The sequence below is a fragment of the Prinia subflava genome, chromosome 3 (assembly GCF_021018805.1).
Source record: "Prinia subflava isolate CZ2003 ecotype Zambia chromosome 3, Cam_Psub_1.2, whole genome shotgun sequence".
Classification (NCBI taxonomy): Eukaryota; Metazoa; Chordata; class Aves; order Passeriformes; family Cisticolidae; genus Prinia; species Prinia subflava.
Window position 1 is genome coordinate 36,296,724 of NC_086249.1, and position 23,466 is coordinate 36,320,189.

At 39.7% G+C, this 23,466-nt stretch overlaps 1 long non-coding RNA gene across 1 annotated transcript; it reads left to right on the forward strand.

Moving 5' to 3' along the window:
• The first annotated feature begins 31 nt into the window (after window positions 1-31).
• Window positions 32-20,966, forward strand: LOC134549166 (uncharacterized). The gene is made up of 3 exons (XR_010080014.1): window positions 32-268; window positions 6,858-6,953; window positions 20,863-20,966. It is a non-coding gene; the product is annotated as an uncharacterized LOC134549166 (long non-coding RNA).
• The last annotated feature ends 2,500 nt before the right edge of the window (window positions 20,967-23,466 follow it).

Here is a 23,466-nt window from a genome sequence, read left to right on the forward strand (position 1 = left end):
AGGCGGAGGAGGAGGCGGGAGCGGTGGAAGTGCCGCCCCAAGAGCGGCGGCCGTGGCCGCGGAGGTGCGGGGGCAGCGGGCGGCTCCTCAGCCTCGGCGCACGGAGGCGTCTCCCGGCTCGCCGTGGCCCGGTGCCCCCAGCGCCCTCGGGCGAGAGAGCTCCGGCGCCTGGGGCAAGGCAGAGGCTGCAGCTTCGCAAGTACGACGTGAGCCCTGACTGAGGGTGAGAGCTAGAGATGGTACCGCAGGCACATCCCTCCTTCGGCAGGTAATTCACAGCGTTCAGGCACCACCGTACGGAGCACACGTAGTTACAGCTGATAAACTTCATTTTTTCTCAAGGATGCAAAACACGGAGGGGAACATACCTGTTCTGCTCTCTGTCAGAGAGCCTGTCAAAGGTCATACATCCTGCCCTGTCTCAAAGAGTGTATGTTAAGTCCTCGTACCATTCCAGAGAAGTGCTCTAGCTCCTGAAAGGTGAGCCTTAGCCTACCTGTGCTCCCAATTAGTTGAGAGGGCACTTTGAGAAACATATGGAGGGGGCCGGCAGAAAGGCTACTCTTCATCGAGTACAAAGTTCTGTGCCCGGGACTATGGGCTGTGCATCATGAGGGGCTGAGCAGCAGCTCTGCTCCAAAGGAGCTGGGGGATACTAGGCTTTCCAGATCAAGGAAAGTGAGTCTCTGCTCGGTGCTGATGAGGCTGGGTCTAGGATACTGTGAGCAGAACATAATGGTGTTTTGGGCTTGCTTTGTTCCCAGGCAGAGGGTTATTAACACGGTCAGGAGCCCAAAGCACATGACGTACAAGGAATATAAGAGGGGAGTTGGGTTGTTTAGCCTGAGGATAAGGAGAGCGTGCAGGGTGCAGTATGGTAACATCCTGCATATACCTGAAGGGCAGTTTCAAAGGCTGTGGACCTGAACTCTTCTCAGTAGTCCAAGACTAACAAGGGATGACAAACTGTAGCTCGGGAGGTTCTCATGAAACAGCAGGGAAAAACCTGTCACTAGGGCAGGAGCTGTCTAGAGGTACGTGACTGACCTGAACCAGTACTGATCCTCCTGCTTTGAGCAAAAGTATGGACTACAGACCTCCAGCCAATAGTTCCACCTCGTTCCAACAGGTCCTCAATTCCAATCCATGTCTAAACTAAAAATATTTAAGACCTTACTCAGAGACGGGGAGCTAAAACTGATGTTTGCCAGCCAAAGGTAACAGTTTCTGTGGAACAGGAAAAAGACACAATGAATCTTGGCCGAAGTGTATCAAGCTAAGGGAAAAATAAATAAATAAATAAAACCACTAAAACTGATGGAAGGCTAAAAACCCACAAAGATCAGGTGGATCAGGCTCCAACATGGTATCTAAGTACATAGAAATCTGCTACAGCCAAATTTCCAGTGCTACAACAACTGACATTCATCAGCGATGTTTGTATGTTGAATTCTACAGGATTATAAGAAAATGCTGAAAATATTGTGGATCTGATCATGCTGTCACCAGAAGTAATACAAAAACTATTTTCACATAAGCAAGATGTCTCTCTTTGCTTTAGGACTTTGTTCATTTTTCTATAATTTTGTCCTTTCAACTTTCCATTTTGTTACATCCCTTTCAGAGTTCATCATTACAGAATTTTTCCTACTATGTCCAAAAGAATGAGAAGGCTGCTTTCTAATCTCTTAATGTTTCTCCTTTTATGTCTTGATACCTGCAGAAGGGACACAAAGAAGGGTAACTGGGCAAAATGGAAGGACTTGAAACCCAATGTAGTTCCATCCATGTTAGCTACTAAAATATACTCTCCAGACCAGTTGTGAACCACTAAGCCGCACTGGCAAAACCTAATTCTTCTCTGCTTGGGATCATGGGAGTGATTTAGCATCTTATGAAGCATGCACAATAGTTTGAATGGGACCCTGGAGAGTAACAAAGCTATCTCAAGTAACAGCCACCTCTCCTTGTGAAACTTCTTAAATGGTGGAACTCATTCAGGGCTGTGAGCCACCCTGATATCAGTGCCAGGCTGAAGTTCCCCAACCCATGTCACATCACAGGACAAGACAATACTCACTAATTATGTCCTGTGATGATTTAGCATTAATATTAGAGGAAAAACACTTTGTGTACCACACATTCTGTCTAGAATGTAACCTCTTAGTAGAAGAGTTGGGAAGAACTGGTGATACAGAGGTGGAACTCTTCAAGGTTCTGGACAAATGAGTTGGATTTCTGAGCTATTGGAAATTAGCCTTGCCTATTCTCACAAATCTGATCCCCCTACGTTTTCTTCATATCTAAATAAAAGTATCCTAGAAATTGATGATACAGAAATCACACTGACTGAAAAAAAAATAAAAGAGTACCTGTTCCAGCTTACAGATTTTTGCAACAACAACAAAAATGAATTTTAAATTCTCACTTATCCATTTGAAAACAGAATATGGAAGCTGGGTAATCCTAGCAAAGTTCAAGGTATCATGTACAAATTTGTTATGCAGAACTACTGAAAAAATGGTTTTACATCACAATGTTAAAAAAGAAATCACTTGACTTTATCAGCTAGGAATTTTTTTACTACCCATAGTAATTTAAAAGAACCCTCAACTCTTACATATAAAAGGATTGGGTCTGATTTGAAAGGTTTTTTTAATATTATATATAGAATTTTGTGTGCTAACAATTTTATAACCACTTTTCCAAGCAGAACATCATTTAGATTCAGAAATACATATGGAAAATTCTCCTGTGCCTATAAATAAATTCTATTTGGTTCAGAATGAAGTATAACCCATACAAGAAGGGACATGCTATTAAAAAAAATTAAAAATTTAAAAATTAACAGTCTCTGTGACATTAAATTATTTTTATAAAATGAAAGCCATTTTCACAGTAACATTTCCTTGAAGACAGAAAATTCTGCATTGCAGAATCACCTCATATTTCCAATTATTTAAAATAAGACTGCAGTAGCAGAAAAAAGAAGGATGCAAGTCCCTTGCATCCTGTCAGCATGATTAGAAAGATTGGAATGGAGTCTACAAAAGGGCTGTATGGTGTGATAAGAAACAGACACGACTGGGCCGCTCCTGCCAGAGGAAAACCGCTGCAGCACGGTGGCTTCCAGCACAGCAGGTGACATTCTGCAGTGCTGGCAGGCAAGGAGCAGTGACTCAACAACTTCATCTGCCTTTGAGACACTGCACACCAAACTTACAGCAAAGCTTTCTATGACACAGCAAGCACTGACCTTCATTCTTCAATCAACTCCTTAAGTGTTACCAACAGATGCTTTAAACATTGTAGTGTACGTATTTCCCAGCAGTCGGATGTTGCAGATTGCGTTGGTCTGCAGTCACTGCCAGGAGCTTGCTTTACCCTTGCTTACTAATGCCTTTTCAAGAAGTTTGAAAATAAGCCTACCATTTGTTGATGACACATGTGCTAGTCATTGGCAAGCCACCCCTTACTGTTCAGTTTCTGTTTCATTTACATACCTCCACTAGCAGAAAACATCTAATCTTTTACTAGCTAGAGTTCTATCTAATACAAATGGCCAAAAAATCCCCAACCTATGGCATGTGAAGTGTTTGGTTCAAACAAATACCTCATTTCTCCTCAGATCTATTGCGTATTTTGATAAAATTATTTACTTTAGATTGGTGCAGTGAGTTTAAAGAAATACTCTTACTTTGCACCCCTCATGTGAAACAATTAGTAGCAGTTTCTAAGCAAAATTTCTACATGACCATAGCTTAGTCAAACACTGAAGAACTGATGTGTTATCTTATTCCTTTCTCAAGCTGACACATTTCTAAACATCAAATATCAACAGAACTGGATACTTTTGAATACTACTGAAAATGAAACCCTTTAAGGGCACAGAGACCAGGAACAAACTTTTATTTTCACCTAATGATTTTGATCTCTCTGTGATTTGCTTTAGTGTTCAAGTGAGTTCCTTGATGGCACTAAGCAAATTCTAATGGAAAACACTTAAAAGACCTGTAAAAGTTGTTTTGACTTATTCTTTGCAAATAAAGAGCAAAGCAAGAAGGCAAAAAATAAATTACAATATTTCAAAATCCCAAATGCTGAAGTAAAATTTCCTCTTTTATCCACCTTTAAGGAAATTCTGCTTTAGGCTAAGTCCTTGAAGAGACAACTCAACTATAGAGCAGTAACCATTACTCCACAAATTTGAATTGCTGAGAATCACAGAGTTTTCGATTCCAGATGGTACAAATAACAAAATACCAGTACAAAATGTTTGACATTTCAAATTATGCCAAAGAGTAAACCAAATGATAAAAATAAACTCCTCAATTGCTCTTTAGGGATTGCAGTAAGAGGGACTACAGTGTTGCAAGAGCTGCTGTTGGCATACATTTTTTAATAAGCAATATGTTAAATTACTGGTGGTATTTTCTTTTGGCCTTTGGTGCCAATAAAAGGGCCAGATTTAGAACATCCACTTTAACCTTGAAACATCAAAGGAGCAGAGCCTAAATTTGCAAATTGATTTCAGAGCCTAATGTAGGCTCCTAAACACATTTATTAATCCAGGCCTAGGGTTTTTTCCGCTGTTTAGGACACAGATTCATCAGGTTATCAAAGCTAGGGTTTTTCCATACTGCCTTAAGACATTTGTCCTCTTTTAATTTCAGAGTTAATGAAGTTAATATCTTTCCACTGAGGAAAATCAGCTCAGTAACTAAAATGCCCCAGATTACACATGCATTAAACATTTTAAGTAATATTTACTGATCCCTATTTTTTCTGAATACTGCATCTAATCATGCTTCAAAGTTTCATAACATCTTCTAGGCATCAGTGAACAGAGTCCTTTGTATTTTGAGAAAACTAGAATATATAATAGAAGGAAATGCAAGAAAAGTAGTTTTAATAATTGTGAAAAAACACAACTTCAAGCACTTCTGCAACTGTCTCTTCATCAGATAGTGGATGATATCCAGCAATATCCTTCCAGATAATCCTTGCTCTTTTCCACCTCCATATCAGTTTTGTCTCACTCATAACACAGTGCCATATGGAAACACAAGCTACAATAAATCCTTCAGAAAACAGAAGGACAGGTGGCACAGAAGAAGAAATATGAGTCACATGTAATGCCTAGTAAGAGGAAGGGAGGAAAAGGGGAAGAAAGCACACAGGTCATCCTCTTCTGGGTAAACACAGAGAAGTGAAAAAACCCTCAGAGATGCCCAGATGTATAGGATTTGCATTAGAAGGGCCTAGTTAACTACAAACAAACTACAAACAAAGAGAGAGATTCAAACACCCAGATTTTCTATCCCACAGTCTCCTGGCAAAGCAAATATATCACTTCCATGAATTTTCACAGAATTACCCAGGGAGCCAGTGGAGTAGACGCTGAAAGAGTATTCAGCTGTTGCTAACAACCACTGTCTAACACGATGCAAAGCCCACCTTCATAACACACAGGAAAAGCAGAGGCTGAACATTAAAGAACTGCACATCAAGGGGGATTCTGCAGATTGCAAGGCTGAGGGTGGAAGCTGTCTTCTTCCTGCAGACCCACTGACAGCAAATAAGAACACTTCTAATTACATCTTAACATTTTGTAACTTACAACAAGTAAACACTTTTGTCATAAAATTTGTTTAGACACAGCTCACACAATGAACTTGCTTTGCATTTTAGCTGTTGGCAAGATTATACATTCACCCCAGTGAAACAATATGTTGAATTAAGAGTTAGGAAAGCACAGGAAGGAAACCTTCTCTTTCACTTGTTTACAAAAAGTGCTATAGTGAATGGGAACTGTAAATTGAAAGTTAGACTATGAACCGTTTAATCATAGGACTTTTTTCAAGCAGTTCACATTAATTTCATGGAGACAATTCATAAGTAAATGCAGCAGAACTTGGCATCTATATAATATGTTGTAATTTAAGAAATTAATTTCTTAAATTCTTTTAAAAAGTCTTAATTTCTTAATTTAATTAATTCTTAATTAAAAATAGCAATTTTCTACAAACATGAGGGAAGTTTCAAACTTCTTTAAAATACTGTCCATGGATGTTTGACCAAGAATGTGCCAGCCTAACAGCAAATTTTTTCAGGAGATTTTTTTGTTTAGTTGGTGGGTTTTTTTACCTGTTCTTATCCTTGATCTCCATTGTCTCTTTGATAACTTCTTGGCAGGAGCATGAAGCAGATATTGGATTTATAAATTAGAAAGTTATTTTTTAATCCTTTTTGCTTATCATCTCTTCAGTGGACACCAGAAAGCCCAAGCATATGAAAGTCAACTCAGTTTTCACTCCATCCGTTTTCTCCCAAGATGTCTCTTTGCATCATCATCATCTGCTACTTCTCCAGTTTTCTTTTAAAGCCACTTTGTTAATTGTTCACAGAAGTTCATTCTCTTATAATCAGGAACAGATGTAATAAGACAGATCTCAGAAAGCAAGGAGGTCCTGTTCAGTTTCTTTAATACTGCCTGAATTCAGGCTGTATTCTTGTGCAATTGATTTATATTTATCTCCTAGAAATTGAGTGGGATTCTGGAAGCTGCTGTTTCTACTTTGTCTTCCTTTTTTCCTGGAAGCAGGCACAGTTGGAAGAGTATTAGTGAGGCCCAAAGTCTAAGGTGTCTTCTCCATCACACCTACTAGAAGATATTTCTTAACATCAGCTCAGGAGTTCTGGAAGAAGAGACACAAGGGGAAGGGGAGGGCCATTAATACAAAGCAGCGTTGAACCGAAGGGTATGAAAAAGCCATTTCCTTTGAGGGCATATTGCAGTTACCAGTACTGAGTGAGTCACGGTGCTAATTATAAACTGCCTTGTGCCTTGCTTGTAGGCACGCAGAGGGAGAGCTGACACAGAGCAGCAAGGTTTCCTGCTTCCCCTCCAGTGTGATGCCATACGATCAGCACGGTGACAGGCACGCAGAGCTGTAAGTATGCTGACTGAATGGGTGCCATGCTTTAATGCCAGCTGGCAACTGAGCACCCGGTGGGATGGGGAGCAGAACCAGGGAAAAAGGGAAAATCTGTGGGCTGAGATAAGAATAGCTTAATAATTGAAATTATTCTTACAATTAATATTATTAAGAGTGAAATAATGGGAATACATAGAAATACAACAAAAAGAGAGACAGAAATGAAACCCAAGAAAGAAAAGTGATGCATAAAGCAATTGCTTACCACCCACTGACCAATCCAGCCCATCCCTAAGCAGAGATCCATCCCTCATGGCCAATGCATCCCAGTTTATATAGTCAGTCTGATGTTCCAAGGTCTGGAACATCCCTTCAGCCCCTTGCACTCAGCTGTCCTGGCTCTGTTCCCTCTCAGTTTCTTCTGCACCTCCTAGCTGTCAAAGTACAGAAAACTGAAAAACCTTGATTTAGAGTAAGCACTACTGAACAACAACTACATCAGTAAGTTGTCAACATTATTCTCATACTAAACTCAAAATCATTGTGCTCTACCAGCTGCCAGGAAGAAAATTAATTCTATCCCAGCCAAAACCAGTACAACTGGCAACTATTCTAGGATATATATTCCTCTACACTAGATATTACAGTCTGGGTATAAAATTATGGCCTCAAGGAAAATAACAGGCTGGGCAGAACATTAATGGAGAAGATTTTGCTCTTCCATTCAAATGGCTTGCAGCTAGGGGAAGAGGTTAATTAGCTTGCAATGACTTTCCACTAAAGGATTCAAATTCTTCCCAGCTAATTCCCAGTCCCAGCTATATAGGTCAACATCTACCTATGCTACCTTTGGAAACAGTTTCCAGTGAATTTCTGTAGCACTAGAACAGTGTACAAGTGAAGCAAGGCATGTGCTGTCAAGCTGCAGAAAACAACACACTTCAATATTGAAGTTATTACTCAATGAAGATACGTTTAAGAGAGCTGGGAGTACTGACAGTGGTATTCCATTATTGTTCTGCATCTGTGCAAATGTAAATCCTTCTCTGAGCCTCTGACAGCATTGGCAAGTCTTTTCATAAATGCAGTTGTGTATGTCCCTCTTCAAATAGCAATGCACAGACATTCCTTCCTGACCCAGAAAGGAAAACAACTGTGGCTAAATTGCAAAAGATGAATTTGATGTAAGCATGATACTGAAATACAACTGGTGTGAAAGAAAAGGAAGTGGAATCTGTGGCTTGAATACTGGTTCTTTTTAATACTTAAGGATTTTACCTACTCAGTAAATAAAATGTCGAAATGTGTGAATTTTGGATGCATGTTTACTATGACAAGCATCATGATTAATTTAATTTAGCATAATGTGTTATTAAGTGGCTTCAATATCATTTCTTTCTGTGGATGCTGAGATGTATATCTACACTATAATCAAAAGAAAAGTCCACCCTTAAGTCATACTTAAGTAATAAAGACTGAAGCAAAGGGCCTTGCAAATCCAGCAACATTTTCCCAGATGTGAATGATTTTATAGAGAGCATAACTACTGCAGCCCAGCTGCATAGTGGGTTGGAGTTGGGAGGTGAGCACTGAGGAAAGGCATTTTGGCTTCAGTGGAAAGCCAGGCTCAAGAGGTCCTGGCACTGTGTGTGCACCCATGGCTGGAAGACAGGGGTAGAGTTATACCAGTTCACCTAAAATGTCATCAGAAAAATCACACATGAAAAGTATTTCAAATTATTTGAGCAGCTTCAATTGCCTTGAGGAATGATAAAGGAAAAATATTCTATAATAGAAAGTAATAGAAAGCTAATTATGACTTTAGGAGACAGACTCCCCATAATTAGTGAATGACACACTTTCTCAGACTCCATTCTATTTCTAGACTTGGTCTCTCAAAGATTACCCTTTATTATGTCGCCCCCTTGATATGTTACTTTTCTTGGTACTGACACATGCTAGGAAAACAAAAATATCTTCTAGGATTTTTGACAATGACACCTTGTTCAGAAAATTGAGAGGTCCAAATTTCCTAAAAACAGCCCGAAATTATTGATATGTTAAATAGTTTTCTTGGCAGAAAAGCCCATTACAGCACAGTGTGAAGTGACATCTCTACACCAGCAAATAATCCCAATAGTCCTCGAAGGTTCTTGGTCTTGCCAGCATAGATGTGACCAAAAGGTGTTGTCAGTTTGGTACCAGATCACTTTACAGTCCTAGAAAGGTTTCAACACAGTCATGTCTGTGCTGTCTCCCATGGTGAGAAACAGAGCCAGCTTGGCTGTCAGATACCAGATAGAGATTTATCCTGGCACACTTAACTTGCTGACCTTACATTTCCCTGGTGCCGGAGCTGGTCATACAGGTTACCTTATGCTTTTACATGATACTGAGGTGCAGCATCTGAGAACATTCTCCAATTGAATTTATTGCTATAGCTAATAATGAATCTCTCCTGGGGAAAAAAACCAAACCAAACCAAACCAAAAAACAAAAATCCCCAACCAAACAAACAAACAAAAAAACCCCAGTTACAACCAATGCCTATGCCAATTTCCTGCTGTGAAATTTATTACTTTTTAGAATAAAACAGCTTTTCTGGAGGATTCTATGTGTCTTTAATTGAAGTTTGGTGGAGGAGGGTTAGGAGTCAAAGTGTAAAAACAATCAGCTTTGTGGATGCCTGTGATTAGTTGTAGGCAGGAGCCACAGGTGTAGCTACACAAATACCTAATTTTGCCTGCAAACCAGGTAGATGGGTATACACAAATATACATACTGCTACAAGAATTTTTGTTTTAAAAACCATTAGTGGTTGTCTGATTATCTATCTGTTCATTCCTCCTCCATTCTAATTAATATTAGGATCAGTCTAAATGATATACACTAAATTTCTTTCTGCAATAATAACACATAAATCAAAATTGCTATGTCCATCCAGCAGAATGGGAAAAATGAACCACCAGAATTACTGAACATAATCCAAAGATTTGAGTTGGAAATCTGTGGACCAAGTACTACAGTAGCTAATTCTTAATTTATGTTTTAGACAGTCTGAATGCACAAATTGTTCCTGTCAACACACAGCTTATACTAGCTGAGTTCAAAATGTGTTTCTATCAAATTAAATTCAAGGCCATCACACAACTGCAGGTACCACACAAATCTAGAGAGTTGCTTCTCAGAGACACCTGCTCTGCAGAAATTTGAGGCAGACCTGATACAGTGAAATACAGTAATGTGACAACAAGCTATAAATGCTGGAAATAAAGTAGATATGTCCTTAGTATGTTAATTGGCTAGATAGATTTGGTGTAGCAACTTCCACTGAAATGAGTAGTCCACACTGTCAGCAGATAGAAATCAGTGCCATCAGCAAAATATATCACTCTGCATTTATATTGTTATGAATAACAGGAGCTTTCACGTTTTATCATGCTTTTTTTTACATGGAATTGTAAGATCAAAAATACACTGAAAGCATTTAAAAATGCCAATACTTCAATAATAAAGATAGACTTGATAATATTAATGCTACGAATTCTATATCATTAATGTTATTAATATTGTAATCAATAAAAATGCTGCACCCTTTTTGATTTTTACATAAAGAAGAGAATGCAGCTGTACAAAAGTGATTCTTTTTCTAGAGTGTGATTATTTTGATGCATTTGCACAGTAGGCATTTTTGCTTTTTGATGAAACACCACAAACATACATACAAGGATAAACATATTAGACAGATGAAAATCAGAACAAATGCTGCAGCCGGTTTTTGAAGCAGGTATTGCTTGTGTCCACTTTCCAAGTGGTCACAAGCACCAGGAAGAGCAGCAGTTACTCCTCTTAGGATGGCCATGAGCTGTCAGTGTGCACTCACAGCCCAGAAAGCCAAACGTGTCCTGGGCTGCATCCAATGGTGGGCAGCAGCAGGGCAGGGAGGGGATTCTGCCCCTCTGCTCTGTGAGACCCCACCTGCAGGGCTGCATCCAGCTCTGGGCTCCAGCACAGGGGGGACAGGGACCTGCTGGAGCGAGTCCAGAGGAGGGACACCAGGATGTTTAGAGGGATGGAGCTCTGCTCCTGCAATGAAAGGCTTAGAGGATTCAGACTGTTCAGCCTGGGAGAGAGAAGGCTTCATGGTGAACTAATCATGGCCTGAAGGAAGCCTTCATGAAAGGTAGAGAGGGACTTTTACAAGAGCCTGTAGAGACAGGACAAGAGGGAATGTATTCAAACTGAAGAAGAGTAGTTTTAGATAAGAACTTCTGAAGAAATTTCTTTACTGTAAGAGAGGTGAGGTGCAGAAACAGGGTTCCCAGGGAAACTGTGGATGCTCCATCTCTGGATGTCCTCAAGGCCACATTGGATGGTGTTCTGAGCAACCTGATCTAGTGGAAGGTGTCCCTAACGATGGCAGGAGGTTGGAACTAGATGATCTCAAAGGTCCCTTCCAACCCAGACCATTCTGTGATTCTATGACCTACAGCAAGGTTCTGTAGTTCCCTCAAGATGAGTGAAGACCCTGTCCACTCTTTACCTCACAGCATGGCAGTCATCTGACCATCACTGAAATTCATTCGTTGTGAAAATTTCTTTATTATTAGAGGAAAAAAGACAGCCTCCAGCAGAAATCAGCAAAGGCATAATGGTAAGTAATAGTTCTGGTGTGGAGCCGTTTGTAACCCATAGTGGAAAAGATTTTAGAGTTGCCTGAATGAACAGAGCAGCCACTACCTCCAAAACCAGAAGCAGCCTAGCACTAACAATCCAGCACTGCAACAAGCAGAGCTGACAGCCCTATTGTTCTCAAGATTAATCCATTATCTCTTCACAGCTCAATGCAGCATGGATACATCAGCTGACCTTTATCTTAAGCCATGGAGTTGAGGAAATTTGTCTCAGACATAAAATAATAAGTTAACTGAAACCAAAAATAGGTCCCATACAAACTTTATCTGTTTCTTTCTTAAAGGAACAAAAGCAACACAAATTCTTAATATGTAAATGTGCTTAACACAAGACCTGCCATACTTCACTTATGGAAAAAGTGACTCAAGAGATATGATTACATACAACAATAGGAAAACTCTAAAAATTACTTGCAATAGTATGAATAAGTTTAATTCTATGGTATTCAAATGATCTCACAGTAACCATCTGGGACTGTGTGGTTGAATTATGCATAAAGAATCATTTCATCAGATTCTGATGAAGTAAACTCAGATACCAAATGACAATGTCTCAAAGTGATTTCTCAACAATGCATAGCAGCTGGAGGAAAAGGCTCAAAAAAACACCCCACTAAACTGAGAGACAGAGCCATATGGTTAAAAGCTTCTCTGCCATTCTCCAGAAATGTGGAGATTTTAAGACCTTTTCTCTGAAATTTAAAGCAATGGCTGCCATAAAATAGGACAAACAGAAGGAGAACCATTTGTGTTTAGTGTTGGTTCTGAATCATTTAATGGGCTTTCCAGTGAAATGGGAAACTGACACTGTCTACGAACCATAATGTATAAGCCTAAAGAGTCACAAAGATTTGAAAAATGGGCTATTAAGCTGAGGAAAAAATAGCATATGAGTTATGACTTGAGTGCATTATATGATGCCTATAGAGATACACAGCTTCACTGATTATCTCTTCTTGCTCTAAAGCAGGGTACACTAAGTCTGAGCTGAACACTGATTTCTAGTGTCTGAAAGAGTCAGCACCATCCACCACAGCAACACACTGTTCTGTGCAGAGCTGCTTCTGTGCAAAAGTTAACGAATTATCTAACAGCGAAGTGTCAGTCTCACAAAGCTCTGATGAGAAACCAGAAGGACAAGATAAGAACTAAGCCCTTAAACAGAAAATACTAAAATTTCAGAATAGTTACATAGCTTTTGTTGAACTCAGTCTCTGTAAGTGATACAGGGCTGGAAGGAAAAGTAATTGGTCAAGTGCTCTGAAAATACAATTCCACAGGAAGGAAGGGAACTGTGTACTTTTACAGAGTAAAAAAACTCAATTACTTCTCTCTCTCCCTCTTTTTTTTTTTTTTTAATTAGATTTTCTTCGGATTTAACTAAAAAAATCTCCTTCAAGCACTTTTCTTCAAGAGTAACCTGGAAAATCACACCTTAATTATTGTTTTGCAACATTACTAGTGGCTGAAATATCAGGAGAAGCAAACACCCCTCTCGGTTACCTGAGGGCACTGTACTGTGCTGTACACAGAAAAGCATTGTAACAGATACATGAAGTCTCAGAGTGCACCTGAAGTACACTTTGCAGATAAGCACTTAAATTGAAACAGTAACTGAACTTATTCCAAAGATGAACTTAGAATAGTTGTATACTATAGGGTCAGTTATGCCCTAAATGCTGAATACCTAATCTTGGTATCTAAATTCCTTATGCATTGCCTCCTGCACTGTAAACTAACAGGCAATTCAGGTTTAGGTATACTGAGCTACACTAAATAAGAATACTTTATTTACTTGGTTTAGATGTACACAAAGAACTCTTTTTTTACATTCAAATGTTTAAAGCAGAAAAAAACCATACTTAGGAAATTTACTTACTTACTAAGTAAATCAAACTCCAAATAATTATAACAATACACATGTAAGGAAAGTTATGCTTTCATACACTATAAAATTATTTTGGTTTTTACCCTTAAGTGAAGGGTTTAGCTATGTCCAAACATTGTTACTGCTCTGATTTCAATGTTTCAATGAAAAATAGATTTAAAAACTTATCTTCAGTTAGTAAAATGAATTGATGCTGGATTTAGGCATTACTGTTCCCTGAATGCTATCAGTATGACTGGTGGCCCCACTACTTTCTGTGGCCTAGCATCTTCCCCTTTGGTCACTTTGCAGCACAGATGGCCAGGAGGGAAGATGCCTGATGATAAGAATAGTTGTGCTTTTAGCTGGACTTTCTGTCTTCTAAGGACAGTTCAGTCTCTAGTATTATTATGGTTGTTGATGTTGTTATTGTTTTATTTTATTTTGTTTTGTTTTGTTTTATTTTATTTTATTTTATTTTTGCAATGAAGATTGGAAAGTATTGCTTATCACATTAATTTGAAAGTCCTGAAAAGCAAAGCTTTTTCAAATGTGGAAATATTTTTACTTTTTGCGTTCACTAAATGAGTATCTGTTATTAGATGAAAGTTTCTCCTTTTGTTTACAGTTATTTGAGTTCAGCAAAGATTGTCACAAAGCACTGACCTGTATCAGATATACATAAATGTGATTGATTGATTGTATGAATGTGTTTTGCAGTATCTCATTCATTAAAGTTTGAGTTAGATTGAAATTCTTAGAGTACAACTCAGAAATCTGCATTTGACTGACAAAAGCCTGACGAGAAAATTTCAAATCTACAGTCATAGGATATTTCCACTGCTTTCATGGAGGGGAAAACATTAACAATGCTCTCAATGGAGCATTTATGAAAGCAAACCTTTTCCTAATACTTCTCCTGGCCTCAATTATTCTTGTGAAGAACCTTTCTTCACATTGGGTTATTGGAAATCTTATGCTGAGGTAATCTCAATGACATCATGAGCTTGCCAAACCACTCTGTCCTTCAGGAGGGATAAGATATGCAGATAGCCCCAGTTTGAGGGATCTCCAGGTGAGACAAAAATGTATTGCTGACATAAACACATCTGACGAAACTGAGCTCTGATTCATCTGTCAGGACAGCAGTTTTGGACTGCAGGCTGTGTGCAGTGCACTTATTCACGGAATGATGCATCTCCTAGCCTGCAATAGCTTCCAAATGATTTCTGGGTACAATTTGAGATATGGCCTTTTTACTTGGAAAGCCTCATTCACAAACTATTACAGAGGAAGGTAGCAAAGGCAAGTAGCATTCCCTGTTAATTTTAGCATTCAACCTGGGAACCAAGACAATATGGCTAGTAGAAAAAAAAGCGCAGAAACTGAAATTCCATAACTGAGGTAGAAATTAAAATCAATTCACTCTAATTGGAAGTAATTTGATTATCTCTGAAATTGACTTTTTTGTAGGAAATATTTTTAATGAATGAGAGATTAGTACTATATACTGGGAAAAAGTGTTCGGGGCAACTATAGATGCTTTGTGCATCATGAGTAGTGCACTCATGCATCTCAGATTTGCCAAATGTAGGCTATAAACCAAAAATTAATGGATACATTAAGAAAAAAATGGCTTGGTGTCCTCTCCTGAAACAGAAACTCACTGTTGTTCAGTCAGCTAGCAGAGAATTTCAATGTTGATGTTGGTGATTTTGTTCTGTTTGCTTGCACCCAAGCATACCACAAGACTGCTCAACTAAAGGTAAAAGAGCAAAACACATCAATTTTGCCTTGCACCCAGACATACCACAGGACTGTCTGACTTGGGCCAGGGAGCAAAACATTTTGTAATAATTGTTTATTTGATATAGTAGCACTGCAGTATCAAATGTAGAATAAAGGCACCCAATCTGCAACTATCAGAAGGAATCACATAATTCGGAACCTACAGATGCATCACAGCCACCTGAACAAATAGACCAGACCTGTGCAGAGAGAAGACAAAACATGACTTTGGACCAGGCTGATGCTGGCATATGGAAAAGCGTGTCAGTACTCCCTCTTTTGCCCAGCTGGTGATGGTTTTGATGCACTCTGTGATGGGGTTTGCCCTCCTGACTGACAGGGCTCACTGCTGACTCCCACTGAGCTGCTGCCCACCATGAACCCCAGATCCCTCTCTGCTGGGCTGCTCTCCAGCCACTCCTCCCAGGGTTTGTCCATGTGCCTGGCATTACTTGGTTCTGGGTGCAGAAACTGGCATATCAGATACGGACTCACCATGCTCAAAGTCAGAACCAGGTTGGATCTGGGCCATGTGTCCAGTGGGCAGCCCTGCTCCCAGGTCTCTGTGCCCCCATGACATCCTAGTGGTCTTCAGAGATTTATGGGAACTTTGAAGAAACAGGGTTCATTTTAGGTCAAAAGACCAGAAATAATGATGGTTACATTGTGTAAAAATGGTACTTCTTTAGCACAAAGTTACCACAGACTTAACCCTGCATGTGTCTATGACTGGTATTAAGGAGAGAGGCAGGTCCACAAGTAAGAACTGGGGAATATTTTGCAGGCTATCTTCTTTCTCCAGAACAATTCCACATGGTAACCAGCCAGATTTCCCTGCAAAGGACAGAGAACTGTGTTGGAAACAGACACAAGTGTGAGATCAGCTCTGATGAGTGCTGTTCATATACCTGGTAAAGGATATTCAGAACAACAGATAAATACTTCTGACATGTTTGTTGCAGTGCTATTTTTTTGTTGTTGTTGTTCAGTTACTCATGTTAATAAAAAAAATTCTTTTTCTCGTTGTGTCCTCCAATTTTTTTTATAAAAAACTTGGAAGACATTTTTAGGATCACTGAGTACTTGTACAAATATGGATAGGATCTGACAGACATGACCAGAAGTGTTTTTTACTCTGTGTCATTTGTCAGCCACAATTGATGACAAATGGTATGGCATTTTCTGTCTATGACTAGTATGCTTTTAAGCAGGGCATTCATCTCTATTAATTTCTACTTCGGAAGTGAGGGGAGCTTGTCTCTAAACTGGGACACATTATGCTGAAAACTTTCAACTAGGAGTGCCAAGTGCTGCAGAAGCAAGGAGATTAACACAGATCTGCCTCGATACAGCATACCAAGGCAGTGCAGAAGAAACATTTTAAAGGCTGAGACTATCCAAGCCATTTGCAGATGCTGGCAAGTGTGAAAAGCACTGGAATGTCACCTGTTTATGTAGCAGGTGCTGTTCATGATGGCAACTGTTGTTGAAAAACATCCTTAAATCTCTGCCAAGATTTGCTGTGCCCATGGCTTGACACCATGTCCTTCTCTTCCACTGCTTCAGCACATACCCAATTCCACATCATACTTTCTAGAGGGACATTTTAATGCCCTTTTTTGTTCCCCCCAATCAAAAATGCTAAAAAGGTGGTCTAACACTGAAAGAAAATGACCGAGAGGCTGCACAAGGACTTTTCTACATGTGAAACATTTAAAACATTATTCATAGAGAGCTATATTAAGCATCAGGTGCTGCATAAATAAATAAAGCTGCATTCATGAGTGTATGCAGAGTGTTTTGAACTACTTGATTAAACTGCACCTAATTAGTGAAAATTATGAATAATGATCAGCTTATAAAAACAAACCTCTCTGCAAGCACTACAATAAAAAGAAAGAAATGAGACACACAATTTAGATTGCAGTTGCAATGCTAATAAATTAAGCCACGCTGAAAGGATATGTGGAAGATTTTTACATTATAGAGTTTAAGTTGACCAAAAAAATGATGCAATTTGATCTATTATTTCTTGTGTTTTTTTAGAAAACAGTAAGATTTCACTTTTACTTGAGTTTTACAACATGATGAGAGAGATGCCGAAGATCAAGATAAAGGGTCAAGCAGAAAGCCCTGGGATAAATACACTTAAGGGAGTCTAAGCAATTTTATTGCTCCATTTTGTTCCATAAATTAAGCTGGTGGCTTTTCCGTCCAGCTATAACATTAATCCATTAGCTGAAGAGGAGACAGGGTCCTTCTCATTTATTATTTATAAGACGGCATGCACAACTTGTCTGACATCATACTTGTCACAGCTAGTGAGAAACTGCAATAAATCTATCTTTGTGGATCTCTCACAGAAGATATGAAAAATCTCAGACCTAATGATCCATTTTTCTGCAGTAGGGAAGGGCTTGCTAACCTACACAACTAAACAGATTATTGGATATGATTGTATATGTCCCAAAGGGATGAGCTTTCCCCACCACACCACATCCGTCTTTGAAGGGTGTCCCTGTGTCCACATGCATACACTGCATAAACATCAAAAAACCAGCATGAGTCAAAGACATATTTTTCACCATTGACAGGAGTAACCAGAACAAACCAGAAAGCAATTTAAACAATTTAAGTTCATCAGCTCTTAAATCTACCATGGTGGATCAACAGTGTTAGGCTGAGATCCTGACTGGCACAAAGTGGGGTAACACAAGTCGATGCCGAGATACAGGGAAGCACTTCCAACACCAGTCCAACATGAGACTGAAGGTAGGGAGCTGAAAAATGCTGGCACCTGGAATGAGGCTCTACATCACTCTATAGTGCAAAAATCATCCTCCAGTGCACATCTTGCTCTCTCTCTTACCTGTGGATTGCCCTAGGCAGAGAGCCTGGCTCAGAACATGCAGGCAGGAGCTTGGCTGCACCTCTGAGCACAGAGACCTAAGGACTTGAGCAGTATTTAGTTCCCTACCTCTTATTTGGCAGTACACCTGTGGCCTGGACAGTAGGAGGAATGCAAGATGCTGCCAGAGCATGGGGGCAGGCTGGGGACACAGCTGTTACAAAAAACCTTCATGGGAGTTGGTCAGAAGTGGTGATTCATGTAGGAACTGTCCTGGTATGGAGACACAGAACAATATGGAGGGAGAAATTTGAGAAGGAAGGGGAAGGTTTACAGGAGGCATTTTATGGGGAAAGTGCAGGTAGCACAAACAAGGATTGAGGGCACAATCCTGCAACTACCATTCTCTCCCAGCAGGTCTCCAGACATCTAATATTAAGAATTTCTTTCATAGTGTGAATGATTTTATGGGACAGGATTTGGCAACAGCTGGTGTTTTCTTGTAAAGCACATCAGACCACTCTGAAACGACTATCACATTCCCCAGGATCTCACCTTACATCATTTAAAATCGGACAATAATTTTGCTGTTACCCCTACAGAGCTCCACATTGCACCATATACAACTAACAAAGAGATAGGTGAATTAGCCTGCCCTAAAATGAAAAAAAGTACAGGCAGTTCCTTTTGCTTCACTGAAGCTTTAACTAAAACTCTGTTATGGTTTAATCCCAGCCTGCAACTAAGTACCACACAGAAGCTTTGCTCATCCATCTTCCCCCAGTGGGATTAGGAGGAGAATCAGAAAGAAGGTGAAATCCATTGCTTGAGATGAGAATAGGTTAAAAAATGTAATTAAACAACAATAACAATAGCAATAATTTCATGCAAAGGAACATAAAGATACAGAAAAAGAACCCAAGAGAAACAAGTGATGCACAACACAGTTGCCGACCAATGCCCAGCCAATCCTTGGGCAGCAACCAACTCCTCCCACTTGCTTATATACTGTACATGGTATTCTATGGTATGGAACATCCTTTTGGCTAATTTGGTTCAGCTGTCCTTGCTGTGTTGCCTCCCATCTTCCAGTGTGTCTCCTTGTTGGCAGACCAGGGGAAACTGAAATGTCCTTGATTTAGAGTAGGCACTACTTAGCAACAACTACAACATCAGTGTGTTATCAACATCATTCTCAAACTAAATCCAAAGCACAGCACTGTGCCAGCTACCAGGAAGAAAATTAACTCTATCCCGGACAAAACAGCAATTTAAATACTAACATTGTTATTTCCTTCCTCATGGGAGACCAGAGTGCTTAAACTCTGACCTTTGCTATTTTCCACCAGCTGTCATATCTGAAATAGGTGGTGATTGGTATATGCAGCCAGCTGTAACATTCTCCTGTAAGAAAAAATAAACTGAACCTTACCACTGAGAGGGGCCTGAGGCACATTCATGCACTCCTGTGAGGTCACCAGAGGAGATCAAAACACCTGGACCATCCTCTCATGAGTGTAATCATCACCTATCAGACATAATGTTTTATTTTGGTTTCAGTTGCGTGGAGAAAGTTTCTACAGGTCATTTTAGGGAAGACAACCAAGGCTCATTTATTTCTAGTCTGACCTTTATGGCTGCACCTTTTTTTGCATATAAATGCATGTAGGTCTTCACAGACAATATGAAATCTTCCTTTCTCACAGCTCTGGTCTACCTCCATCACAACTAACAACTTGCTAAAAGTTCCAAACAATGACCATTATGCTAAGCTGATCAAAAAGAAGACAAGAAATGCTAATGAACTAAACCACCCCATTTAAAGATTTAACCCAAGACTGCTAAAGTGCAAATATATTCATTAAATACACACTTAGAAGAAAAATGTCAACCTACTGTCCCAAATAATTGTATGAGTTGTTATATTTCTTAGCTGAGGCAGAAATAATTGCTGAACAATTGTGTGTATAACAAAAAATATTGCTGAGTACATTAACACTTTTTTCAAAAAAGACTATACCTTCCAAAAGAGCAAATATTTCAAAATCTGACATGCATATTTTCAATTCTGTGTGTTATTCCAAGGGTTCATACAAACTGAGTAATTAGATACTGTTTAAACTTTTCAATAAAATGCTTTTTTGCCTTATAAAACCTACACTTTTGTATATTTTTACATAAAAACTAATCCAGTATATTAGAAACTCTGCTTTTGAGAGTAGGGTCCAAGAGCCCCCAAAAATTGTTAAGTTCAGTGACCATGGGCTAGTTTTAGATAGGTCATATATCACTTTTTTCTGAAAGTGCTGCTGTGCTTCCATTAACAGAAAGAAAATACAGTCCAAACCTGAGCATCTTAGGTCCTCTGTATGATACTTTATCAATCTGTGCCTGTTGCCTTGGAGGTCATAAAAAAATCACATCCAAGAAACAGGGAAACAATCAAGAAAGAGGGACAGAGAAACAAAAGGTTTTTGAGTTGGCCCCAAAAATGTCAAATTCACCCCAGTATAATTCTGGTGAAAATAATGGAAGTACACAGGAGTTGAACTTTTCCCACTGTCTTTACACAACAGTAAGCTGCCTGTAAAACTATTTCATCCAATAGCCCTGAACATTTTCAGTAGGTGAACAGAACTTTGCTATGTGGGAGTGAGGGGTTTTATTGTTTTTGTATTCTTGCAAATGATTACTTTCTTAATCTTTGGAAATCCTGTTTCCAACCAGAGATTCTGCTTGGTGTTGAGAGGATGACAAACCTGACACAGAAGAGGAAGGCACAAGAATGAACACTGACAATACCAAGCCTCAGCATTCACCATCACTGCCAGAGCACTCCCCAGGTAACAGTAATTTGCTATAAGCTCATTAAGGGGTAAATTTGCCTTCTTCTAATTGAGTTTCTGATAGCAAGCAATAAGGAGTTGTTTTGCAAATAGACAGCTGACAGAGCTCTTATACCTCTGGGAATACAAGGTGAGCATCATTCCAAAGCAATGACGGTAAAACTTCCCTGTGGGTTCCTCGGGGGGGAGGGAGGCTCTGCCTTACATCCCCACCGAGGTGATCAGTGTCATGGGGCACCAGTGCACTACCTTGCAGCCCTCAGCATCAGGAGCTGCAGTGCTGCCAGGTGCCCAAAAGAGACGCACAAAAAAGGCTCCTCCTTGCAACAGCTGCCCACCTCCTTCAGAGGCCCACACAGGCTGCTCGTCACCATTACCCTGCTGTCACCTCCCCGACACCTCCCGAGTGAGATCTCCCGGCGGTTTCTGCAGGAGCTGCGCTAAGCACCAAGGTGCAGCCGCAGAGGACATCAAATAGATTATATTCTCTGGCTTAGAGCAAATCACCACAGCTTCGTGCAGTACTTAGATGAAAGCAAAATTAATATTCTCATGAAATAACAAGGAAATACTCACTACTTGCGGTTTTTTCACTCCGCTGATGTATGTAGTTTTAACTACAATAAAAAAATTTATCTGACTACAAAAAAATTTGCTGAGAAATGCAGGGCAGTAAACTTGCCCTAGCTCTGCTTTTTCTCTTGTTTTTAAAGCTAGATCATTACTAGATCATTAGAGCATATGCAGAATAAAAAGCAGCAAATCATTTGCCAAAGAGAAAGATATTTGATGTCTGTAAGAAAAAGGCTTACAATTCAAAATATATACATCTACTTCAGCTAGCAACAGACCAAAGATAGGAAATTCCTTTGAATAATAAATCATACTTGGCAGTCTCTTTGGGAGAGCTATGTTAAGAACTAGTCTTCTGATAGTAACAACTGAAGCTATTGAAATTTCATAAGCTTTCTACAATTGCATACATGAGAAAAATTAAAATAAAGTGGTTGGCATGTAGTAAGATTGTATAACAAATAATCTAGGGAGTGTGAAAAAGTGTATTGTGCATCCCTGTACTCGAAGGCAGAACTGAAATTCAGCAAGAGGCCTTTGCACAGGGAGGGTGGTGCTGCAGCAATCTGCTAGCACATCTATAGAGCAGAGCCCAGATAAGCCATCAGGAAAGGAGAATAAGCTCATGTGAACAGTCCCACTCTTCACCCACCCTACCAACACACAGCAGCCTGGGAGTCACTCAAAAATCCTGTAGAGACACAGACAATACAGTTATTTGCTTAAATACACTATGAAACGTGTCGCAGTTCATGCTTTCTCCACCTGTAAATGCTAAAAGCGTCAGGATACCCATAAAACCTCTCCCACAAACAACTGCAGCCACCACGGGATCTGCTGTTGAGCTCGTACTTACATTGCAGCATCAGCCGGGACAAAGCTCGGCATTTAACTATTCCTTCGTAAGCAGCTTCCACATGCTCGTCTGCTCATTGTGCCATTCCTTCCATTGATTGCTTGTGTTTGACAGCATCTGGACTGCCGAACGATCCTTTGCCCTCTCTTTTGCAAAATCAGCAGGCTGCAGAGAGATGCGTGACCACTGCTGCAGCCGATGTATCCAAACAGCCCAATGCAGCAGAGGCTTTAGCTCCCCCTTCCCAGCCTGAGTTTTTTCTTTCTTTGTCTGTGTGGGATTTTTTTTAAAGAGATATGGTCCTGAATAACCCCGGGTTTCAGGAGCACAATACAAGCTCCAGGCACTGGGCAGTCAAACAGATGCGGAAGGATACCAAGACAGAAGGCCAAAATAACACAATTTTAAGAGATGTTACTCAAGGCATAACATGTATTTTAACTGTTTCCAGTAACAGATCAAATTTTGTGATTGGTTCTGTTTAATTCAATTTTTTATTGACATTTTGCTGCTTTTTTTCTTCACTTTTTGCATTTTTTCAGCTTATACAATAGAAATAATAGGTTTTCTGCTTCTTTATTTCTCTCTTCAACTCTTCTTCTGTGTCAAAACATGTTTACACTTTAAATATTCACAATTTGAATAAATCCTCTGCTAAAACTTCTGTCTATATAGCACTTTTAGCAAATATCCTTACTGCTCTTCCTCTGTTTTGCCAATATGGTATGCTCATACTCTCTAGGACTTCCTTAAATTAATTTTGTAGGTGCTGATTACATCAAGAGTCAGAAGTCTGTAGGCTACTAGTAGCATCCTGAGTTTGATTCCCCTTTTCCAAGGTGGCACAGGTAGCTGTTAGCAGTTCCACATTTTCAAACTCATCTCCTTATTAACTTCACGTTCGTATTCCTTTTCATGCCTCAGCATTTAATGTGTTTTTAGGATTTTTCATTCTCTCCCTTTGGTCACTCATGTTAACCTGTCAGGTTGTCCTCCAGGAAAACCAAGAAACCTTTCCTTTGAGAACCCTCCTAAGTTTGCCAGTTGTGTTTCTTT